The sequence below is a fragment of the Microtus pennsylvanicus genome, chromosome 2 (assembly GCF_037038515.1).
Source record: "Microtus pennsylvanicus isolate mMicPen1 chromosome 2, mMicPen1.hap1, whole genome shotgun sequence".
In the NCBI taxonomy this organism is placed as follows: Eukaryota; Metazoa; Chordata; class Mammalia; order Rodentia; family Cricetidae; genus Microtus; species Microtus pennsylvanicus.
In genome coordinates this window covers 116,153,348-116,164,616 of record NC_134580.1, presented here as the reverse complement: position 1 = coordinate 116,164,616, position 11,269 = coordinate 116,153,348, and the positions used below count along the sequence as shown (strand labels likewise).

At 38.3% G+C, this 11,269-nt stretch overlaps 1 pseudogene; it reads left to right on the top strand.

The window, feature by feature from the left end:
* The first annotated feature begins 860 nt into the window (after nucleotides 1-860).
* LOC142844379 (heterogeneous nuclear ribonucleoprotein M pseudogene) lies at nucleotides 861-9,563 on the top strand (annotated as a pseudogene).
* Nucleotides 9,564-11,269: the final 1,706 nt, after the last annotated feature.

Here is an 11,269-nt window from a genome sequence, read left to right as displayed (position 1 = left end):
TAAATATTTGATATGCAGGATAGTTGATATACAACCCCCCAAGGGAATGTAACTCATAGATTGAGAACCACTGGTCTGGACTGACATTTTAATAGGGAGGTTTTATTGATAGAAATGGTCTGGTTGTTTTACAGTATGCTTTAAGTTCATATTTTTTATCAATGGTATGTGTCTCAGGGTTTCTACTCCTGTGAAGAGACAACACGATCACAGCAACGCTTATAAAGCAAACCATTTAATTGGGATTGTTGTCTTACAATTCAGAGATTCAGTCTATTGTCATCATCATGGTGGGACATAGGAGTATACAGGCAGATGTGGTGCTAAAGAAGCAGCTGAGAGTCTAATACCTTGCAGGCAACAGGAAGTGATCTCTGTGTCACACTGAGTGAAATGTGAGTATGTATAAGATCTCAAAGCCCACATCCGTAGTGACACACTTCTTCCAACAAGGCCATACCTACTCTTCACCTTGTCACTCCCTTTGGGGGCTGTTTTCTTTCAAACCACCACAATATGTGAAAAATAAACACTCACAGTGTTAACCTTCCTTTAGAACAGGTAGGTGCATGATGCGTCCAGCAACACGTCTGTTATTCCCCATCAGACTTCAAGTAAATTTTAAATAGAACACCTTGGCGAGGGCATTCTTTCCCCAGCCCAGACCCTGCATGCCAGCATATTAGACAGAAACAGCAATTTAATCCAGTAGTTTCTTCAGTCAGTTCTACAGGAATTCTTCAGTGACTGTTGGCTTCATTGTACCTAGCTGCGCAAACTGAAAGTTATGTGTTAGGGAAGAAAATACAAGTCCAGTGCTTTTATTCACCTTCAAAGAAGAAAAATAACTTTTCAAGTTGATGTGCGATTGGGACAAAAGACCATCTGGGGCAGCCAGGAGTAGTCTCTCGTCTCAAAGGCTTTCTACCAAGCAGTGGGAATACAAGCACGGGAACAAACTTGGATCAGGAGTCAAAAGCATAAGGGTTGTCGCCAGTCGGCACTGGTACACTGTACAACACAGAAAAAAGACAATGCCATCTTCTTTCTTGGCCTTGAGTTCTTTCTGAAATTAGAAAATTCCTCCTTCTTTAATTCTGGCCTCTATCAGTAAAGCTCATTTACTATTCAAGTCAGTGATGGGAATTGTCAAAGTAAGGGCTGTGATAATCTCCTGGAGCTTGAATATGTCCTAAATGATGGATATTGGCTTGAGAAACTGTGCTTTTGTAATTCAAAGGCCTCTTAACCTAAGCCTTTAAAGTAATTTCCATAATCCCTTGCGAGTACAATTCAGAAAATATATCTTATTTTCTGCAAAATAAGCCCAGAACCTAGGAATTTAAAATGAAAGGGGAAGAAATGTATAAAATCTCACAAGGCATTGGGGCTAGACAATAAACTTAGAAGCACTCATTTTAAAAGGATGCAAGTTCTTATCATCATGCCAGCTGGAAGTAGTTATAACTGACATGGTGATCTCAGTAGTCTGTAGGGAGTTGAGGTGGGGCTTCAAGTCAATGTCTAACTCTGTGTCTCCATTCTCCAATGTGGATTCATATATTCTCAGGTTTTTTTGTTTGTGAGTGTATTTTGGTCCATTTACCAATGCTATAACAAAATACATGAAACTGGATACTGTGCAAGAATAACTGTTTAACTCACTGTGTAAATTTGGTATTTTGCATTCATCTCCCTCAAGGATATGGCCTAAGCACTGACTCCAGTGGGGACTTCTGAGAGGACAGCATCACAAGGTCAGATGCCTGTGTATGACAGGGAGAACACCATGTAGCAAGACAGACAACCAGAGAGTGAGAAGAGAAACCTTTCCTCTTTTATAATTATTCACTCTCAAGAACTAAAAAGGGTCCCAAAGGAATCACATTAATCTCTTTCATGAAGTTTCCCTCCAATGGCCTAATAACCTAATATCTTCTCAATAGGGTCCACTTGTTAAAGGTACCCACCATTTAACACACCGTACTGAGAAACAAGCTTCCAATATCAAAGCTTTGGTGAACGATCCACATCCAAACAATAGAGATGGATCACTCTTCCTTCAGAGGTCAACCACAAGACCTGTGACCCTATACCCCTCTCATTCTCCATAATAGTGTGCTGAACTTAGTACTCTCCATTACAAAAACAAGTGTAGATATAGATTATTTCAGCCCACAGAAGAAAATGCTGCTTCCTCTACACAGAAGAGAAAGTAAGCCTCATAAATATTCAATACCGTGATAGCCAGGACTCCAACCTAGGTTTGTGGAACTCTAAAATACAAGTAAAATTTCCCCCTTCAAATGTTACTCATTTTACTTTTTATTATGCAGTAATGTTCATTGTAACACAAAACAGAAGGATCAGGAAAGAAAAAGGTAAAGTCCTGGAGAGGCTCCCAAGCTCCTGAGGAGCTATTGACAGATAGATGACAATAAGAGTCAGTTTTCTGTAAGGATATAGCCCTTGGTAAGTCAACCACACTCCGTTGGACAGCATCCACCCAGGAGCAAATAGACAGCACAAATCAAACTCTGTGGGTTATTTAGGAAGAAAAAGAGGACATGAAGTTGGAAAGGATTGTGGGAAATTGATTTGGAAGAAGTTAGGAGACATGGAGGGAATATGATCAAAATTTATTTTATAAAATTTTCAATAGATTAATAAAAATATTATATTAAGTAAACACTGTAAAATAAAAAGATAAATAATTGCTACTAAATATTAGACTCTTAATGTTTAGGAGGCATTTGTGAAATGTTAGTCTCCTATATTTATGTTAATATAACCACATTTGTTTTCTTCTACTGTCTATATTACTATTGTCTCAGAAGTCAAGTTCATTTTTCTTCTACATTTGCAAGTTGCTATACCTTGGCCTTACTTTCATTTGATCAAGATACAGAAATCTCTATTTTCTTCTATTAAAAAAATTATCAAACAGAGTGACTTTTGGAAATGAATTGAAATGAAGCATTCCTTAAACCTTGTACCCATTTGTGTTTGGGTCTCTTTCAGGACTCTCTATCCACTGATCTATTTGTCTTCCACTCAAGCAAAATGTCCTGATCATAATGACTACAGTTGGCTGAAAAAAAGACTCCTCACTAGAGACGTGTGAGCATTAACGTTGGACTCTGTGTGATTGACCTCATTTGGTCAAAGAGCCTTTGCAAATGTGATTCAATTAAGGAAGTGGACAGGAGGAAATGGCCCAGGATTACTGATGCAGTATCTCTACCATCACCTGTGTCCTTGTGAGAGAAGACAGCGTCAGTTAAGACTCAGAGAGGAAATAGGCATGACTGTATCGGCAGAAACTGCAGCAATGCAACCTCAGGCAAAGAAGACTGATGCCAGGGGCTGGAAGACACAAGGAAGAGAGAGGCCCAGGTGTCCCTAGGCACACCTTTCCTTCCGACTGCTGGCTTCCGGAGCCTGAGAGAATGCATTGCAATTATCCTTAGCCCCCAGATCATGTAGGAATTTCTTGCAACAGTAACAGGAAACCAATGCTATAGCTCTTTTAGAATACAAAGTTGTAATAAATGGTGTTATGCATTGAAGAGATAGTTCAGTAGCTAAGAACACATGCCATCCAACATGAGGACCAGAATTCAGATGCCAGCACACATGTAACAAGCCAGGCGTTTCCTGCATACAAGTAATCCAAGTTGTTAGAAGTTGGATACAAGAGGATCACTAAGGCTTCCCGACTTCCAGCCAAGCCAGGAATACCTAGATTCACGAAAACCTTGCCTTAAAGGACTAGGCAGAAAGAGATAAGAAAGAACATGTTTTCCTAGTCATTACTCTTTTTCAAAACTTTCTTGTATTTTTTTAAGTTACTTAGTATTCCATTATAATTGGAATTTTGGCTGAGTATAATTCATATTAAAATTGCACTACAACTATATATTATTAGGATAAGTTGGTACTTTTAAAATATTAGACTTCCCTTCCAGGAATATGATGTTTTCCTTTCCATTAACTTAAATATTATTTTATGCCTTTGGATAATATTTGAGATTATTTGTCTTTTATGAACTAATCCACACTTTATACTCATTCTCTTCTTCTGTCACTAATAATTTTTCCCATTTCTAAGTTGCTGTTTCTCTTATAAATAAAGATTTAATTTTCCGTGTTCAAGCGATCCCACGCATCCTCACTTTTCATGGTCTTACCTGATCACCCATGTTCATTGCTGCTCTAGTTACAATAATCAGGAAATGAAGACAGCCTTGATGTCTATCAACTGATGAAAAAAGGATAACAAAAATATGATACATTTATATAATAGAAGAGAAATAAAATTATGAAATCCTCAGCTAAATGGATAAAACTGGAAGCAATTGTTCTTAGTAAGGGAGCTCAGATCCAGAAAAACAAACAGTGAATGTTTTCTCTCATTTGTGAATATTAGCTTATAATCTTCGGATATGTGTGTTCTATTTGGAATACCCAAAGAGTTAAGGAAATTAACTAGGGGTCATGGAGAGTGTTTTTAAGGATGGGGAAATAGAATATAGAACATGGTGATATAAAAGGTTGGAGAGGAATAATAACAGAAGAGTTCAATGGGGTGGGGAATGGGAACACAAATAGAAAAAGCAATACAGGGAGGGATAGCTAACACTAAAGACATTTCAAAAAGTTATATGGAAACATTCCACTATAGAAGCTTCCTAAAATATATGCTTACATGTGTATAAGAAGAATTTAAATTGAGTTTTTCTACAGTGGGACAATGCCACTACTAGACGTCACAAGCAAGCAAATAGAAAGCCCAGTGCCAAGAATAGGTTATCTCTTTAGGGTTTGTTGGCAAGTGAAATCTCATATACCCCTCCCCAACACAAGGGACTATTTTCCATGCTTCTAGCCATCCTCTGGCTATGTGATGAATGCACCACATACTTCAGTCCTAGAACATGAAGAAATAAAGCTGGTACTGACTTGGAAGCCTCATCCATATGGACAGCTTTCCCAGTGCTGGAAAGTCCTATGCACTGTAACCGAAGAGAAATGTAATCACAAGTCTCACCTACGTGCAAACCCTGTGAGCTACAATAGTGACCAGCCTGTCAAGACAAACCCACAGGAACAATAGTGGCACTACTATCATGAGTAACCAATCACTTTCTTACCAGATTTAATGATTTTTCACATGTTCAACGGACACCTATTTAAATAAGTCATAGTCATACGGGGAAAACCTACCAATAGATCAGCATATCTTTTAACTCTCATCAAAGAAATCTCTTTTTGCAGCAGATGGCAATTAACACAGAGACCCACAATTAGCCAAGGTACAGAGAATATGAGACTGCAGAATGCTCAACCCTAAATTGCACACGTCTCGGGGATCATTGTAGAATAGGGGGTAGAAAGAATATAAGAACCAGGGTGTATAAATGCTTCCAGGGGATCCAGGGCATACACCACTTGCACATACACAGGCACAGATAGACACTTGTACACATAATCGAAAAATAAAATAAAATCATTACAAATAGGTTACAATTATATTTCTTCCAGTTTTTCTCCTTTTGTTCACAACATTTTCTCTCCAAATTCCTCAATTTGAAAATAGAGTTCATTTACTTTTTGTTTGTTTGTTGATTGCAGTGCCAAGGACCCATGCATGCCAAGAAAGCTTTCTATCACTGAGCTGCTTCTCAGCCGTCATAGTGTTTTCAAACAAAAAGAGAAATAATGACATTTTCTATAATATAGTTTTAACCAATCCACAGTCCTTTATACCAAATGATCATTTCTTCATTATTTTCCAAATACTTTAATTTGATTTCTTTACTGATCCAGTACTGTTTAGAGGAGAAAGTTCATTTCCAGATAATCATCCTTCTGGCCCTTGTATTCCTCATTTCTTGTTTAATTATATATAGTCAGAGAATGGAGCAGGTAGAGGCAGGCAAATCTTTGTGAGGTTTACAAGAGCTAGTTTCTGGACAGGCTCAAAAGCTATAGAGAAACCCTGTCTTGAAAAACCAAACATAATAATAATAAAATAAAATAATAAACAATAAAAAAATCTCTATTTGGGATGTATTTTATTGAGATTTCCTCTGTGGCTAAATATGTAGTCGATTTTCACAGATATTCCAGAAAAATAGGGAAAGTGTACATTTCCTCGCAACAGTTTGCAAAGTAAAAGAAATACATTCACTCCGGGGACTTCATCATATCCTGCTTGTACTAAATTGGATTTCTCGATTATATTCTTCATTACTGCATATTGCTTCCAACTTTTGACGTATTTGACATTTGAAATTCATACAGCTGTTTATCACCAGCTAAATTACCATTGAGCTTTGTCAGTTTCCTTGTATTTATGTTGCTTGGTCTGGTGTGTGTTTCTCTGATGAGATTTTTGACAATGAATTTACACAACTGCTGTGTCTCCTTAGTGAACAAAGCTTTGACCATGATCTGTTCTTTTTTTCCTTTTTAAGGTTTTGTACTATACCTCATTCATTTATTTGACATTAATATTTTCAACCCTAATTTCATTCTTTTTTTGTTTTGTTTTGTTTTTTCGAGACAGGGTTTCTCTGTGGTTTTGGAGCCTGTCCTGGAACTAGCTCTTGTAGACCAGGCTGACCTCGAACTCACAGAGATCCGCCTGCCTCTGCCTCCCGAGTGCTGGGATTAAAGGCGTGTGCCACCACCGCCAGTCCCCTAATTTCATTCTTAACTTGATTTCTTAGTATACTTGTAATTATAGTTTTGATTATCCATTTTATCTTCATTTCATTTTATGTATGGCAATGCATGAGATAATTTATTTTTGATTTTTCACAATAGTATAACATTTTTATTCTGACAGAATTCAGATGATAGATATTTATCTGAATAATTGATGTTTATTTGAATAATTGGTGTAATTATACAAATTATTTTATTTGCTCTCTGTTGCATGGTGTTCTTTTCTTTTCCTTTGTAATTATAAGCATATAAATCTAGGGCTATTTTACTCTTGCATATCTGTACTTTGCACATTGCCCTATTTAGAGATCCATGTCATGAAACAATTTTAGTTAGATTGCACTTTTGAATGTTTTCATTGTGATGTTTCATTTTTAAGTCATATTTCATCCTATTGACTGAGATCTTGTAGGCCTGAGCATAGATCACAAGTAGAAAATACAAACTCAAACTCAGTTTTATACTGCTGTCTATTCAAAGACCAGATTATTTTTGTGACCCTATAAAGCATTGAGATTTCCTGCCACCGCAAAGTAGGTAATGAGTTCTTCAGGGGCATCAGCTGTCCTCTAATATAGCTCTTTGAAACAATAGAATCCACAGCGAGCTGTTCTATTTGGGACATGAGCTACCTCCACTTCAGACCCCTGTCATAAATTCTAGGTTATTTCACCCATGATTCTCTTAAGGTACAGAAGAGGTTTCCACAATCCTCTTTTGGGTTATTGTTATCTTATTATAAAAGATATTACAAATATAAAAAATGAAGTGTGGGGTCATATGAGCATGTAAGAAGCAGCTCCACACAGCCCAAGCCCTCACAGAAAAAGGTGGCAGGGGTCAATGCAGAGGCCCAAGTAGCAGCGACAGAGCCCAAAATGAGGAAGAGAGCAGTGTACCTGCTTGCTGAGAGGCAAAGGAGCTCCAGGCCCAAGACCTACTCAGAATGAGAATAGCAAGGAGAAAGACATAAAAAAAAGGAGACAATCGTTTTAAGCTGTGTGCTAATCCAACTAAAAGATACAGAGCCGTTATTACCAACATACCTGTGGACATGAAATGGCAGTCACTTAACAACCTGGTTAAAGACAAACTCGGTGAGGTAACATACATGGAACTCTTAATGGACACTGAAGGAAGTCAAGGGAATGTCTGTTGCTGAATTCAAGATGAAAGAGAGCATGAAAAGATTGCTGAAGTTCTAAAGAAGCACAGTCTGAAAGGGAGACAACTGACAGTCAAAGAAGCAGAGCAATGGAAAAGGCCATAGCAAAGACTGGTGGGGTAGAGATCCTAAATTACCCTAACATCCCACAAAAGCTTATCCATGCATTACAGGATGGAAGACTTGAAAGCAGAGCATTTGTAGCAAATCTGGATGATAAAGCTGGCTGGACAAAACTGATATATTTAGTATGGCTGGTGGGGTGGTCTGAGCAGACATTCTGGAAGATTAAGATGGGCAAAGTTGTGGAACAGGCCCTATGACTTTTGAACAAGCCACTGAAGCTGTGTAATTTGATAGACCAGTGTGTGTCAAGATGAATGAGAGGGTCTTAACAAAGGGAGAATTTTTTTTCCCTTCCTGAATGTTCATAGCAACTTCCCCATGGACTCATTGGTGTCAGCATGAGCTAGGACCTGGAGAGAAGCCTAGTGATACCAACCACCTGAATAAAGGCATTAGAATGGGAAACCTGGGGCCTTCAGGAATGGGAATGGAAGACATAGGATTTGGAATAAATAAAATTGGAGGCATAGAAGCACTCTTTGTTGGTGGTATGGAAAACATGAGACAATTTGGATCTGGAATGAACACAGGCAAAATAAATGAAATCCCAAGAAATGCACTGAATAATAAGAGATCACTACAAAGCAGGGAGGAGGTGTAGCTGGAGACAAGGTCCCTGCATGGTCCCTGGGATGGAGAGGATGGCCCCTGGCATTGACCACATTGATGGTGCTGGCATGGAGCCCATGGACACAGGCCTAGGCTAGGGCATGGATCAAGTGGGCTCTGACATTGAGTATATGGGCCTGTTCTTGGACTACATGAGTCCAATTGAGTGCATTGGCTCTGGTGAGAACATGAACCCATTAGGTCTTGATCATATGTCCTCCAGAACTGATTGCATGGGACAGACCATGGAACACATTGGTCTGGTGTGGAGCACATGGGTGCTGGCTTGGGCTTTCCCTGGGGAAGTTTTCAATCTCTTGCCTTCAGGTAAAAATTATGATCTAAGACCTATAGGTATTGACTGAAGTTTCTGGGCCACTTGGTCCTGCAGCCATGCCATTGACTGTGTGAGCCAAACTAATTGAGTTCATGGGCCCTGCCATTGGGCTTATGGATGGCTTGGTGCTCACAGGCATGGGGGGCAGCCTAGAGTATATAGGTCTGTGATGAACTGAATAGCCACTGGCCTGGAGCATGGAGTACATGGGTCTTAAGAGCATGAGAGCCAACAGTCTTGAGTACATATGGGCCTGGAGCAAATGGGAGTCAAAGGCCTGGAGCTTATGGGCTCTGCCATGGGCCTGACATTGGGTGCTAGCATTAAAAAAAAAATAGGCCGGGCCATTGGTAGTGCCAAGAGGTGCTACTTTTGAACGAGCCATTGAGATGGATTGGGGCAACTTTGGAGGAAGCTTCGCAGTTTCCTTTGGCAGAGTAGACTTCTTGCCAGATAACTGTGAGAAATCTCTCATTTGATTTTACATGAAAATTGCTAAAGGGCAAATTCAACAAAGGTGGTCATGTGCTTTACTCCAAAATCAAGATGGAGAACAGAAAGTACAAGGAGTGTGGTGTAGTTAAGTCTGACTGAACTTTCTGTCCCACCTGGTTTGGCAGCCATTCAATCCCAAAGAAACACACAGAGGTCTACATTTTAATCATAAACTGGTTGGCCTATTAGCTCGGGCTTCTTATTAACTGTTACATCCTACATTAACCCATCATTCTTGTCTGTATCAGCCACGTGGCTTGGTACCATTTAACAGTGAGGCATTCTCATCTTGCTTCCTCTGTGTCCAGATTACAACTGTAGACTGACTCTTTCCTCTTTCCATAATTCTCCTTTTCTCATTGCTCTGCCTGTACTTCCTGTCTGATCACCTTGCCTATACTTCCTGCCTGTCTACTGGCCAATCAGTATTTTATTAAAGTAATACAAGACCAGTGTCCCACAGCACATAGGTAACAATCAAAATATATATGCCACAATAGCATAGATATACTTAGCTGTTACTAGCACCTGATGGGTAGGTACAGTATTAGTGAATGTTAGTCCTTTCTTTTTTCTAACTTGATTATTAAAAGAAAGTTAAATATTAGTTTTTCAGGTTCAAGTACTTATCCATTTTCCAGACAAGATGTTTATATCTTGCTATGTAAGTGTAGATAAAGTATTCTTTGGACTGTCAGTTCACAAATAAAGGCATGGGAAAATCTCAGCCTTAGCTTAGGCTTGTTCCACTATTCGGTATAACTTAAATTAACCCATTTATATTAATCTATGTTTTGCTTGTGCCTTTCTACCTTTCTTTTATTCTGTATGTCCACTCTCTCCAGGTCACATTGGCATCTCCCTGCACCTTGATTATCTCCTTCTACTTCCTCTCTCTTTCCCATAAGTCCCACACCCCTAGTTAATTGGAATTCAGCTTTTTATTACACCTATCACACAATAAAATTTCACACAGTGCACAAATATCCCACAACACTTTTATTTTTTGTTTAAATAAAGAGGAAAGGTGAAACTATAAGATAACTTTTCCTTGCCTTGGCAAAGTTTGCAGTTGCTTCCTTTTATGTCCCACTTGTCCAGTTTGGATAGCATACCCTCAGCTGTCAAGGCAAGGGGAGTTTCTTGCTCAGATGGCTAGCTTTGCTATATTGAAAGCAAACTCCATATGGAGGTTCTTTGATTCTCATCATCCTTTTTTGAAATAAATTGGTGCTGCCAGGCACAACCAAGTCTCATAGTCATTAAAAGCCTTATGTTATTAAAACATTTTAAATGTCATATTCTGCAGGTCTCTGAAGTATTTGAAGATGATTTATCTATTTAAAATATGTCTTTGCCTGACCTTAAACATACCTAATATGAGTATAAGTTTGATTGTTATAGCTGACTAACTACTAACCTGGATTTCTTAATTATCCTAAATGGTTTATAATAACAACTTCCAAGGACTAGAACTTTACATTGCATTATTTTTAAATGAAATGCACAGATACAACACCTTAAACAAGAGTAGAAACATGAATACAGTATAACAAAAATAACCTTAAATTTATATCAATATGCAAAAAATCATAAACAAGAGTAGAAACATAGAGTGTGTCCTAAAAAATAACTTTAAATATGTATGCATCAATATACAAAACTCCATACCAATGGACAATATTTGAGACTAGTGGTGTTTAAAAGTAGACTGAACAATCTATTCTTTTATTTTATCATATTTTTTACTACATTTCCCTTTTCCCTTCAGAAAGAGAATTCTGAATCTAATCTCCTTTGTTTCT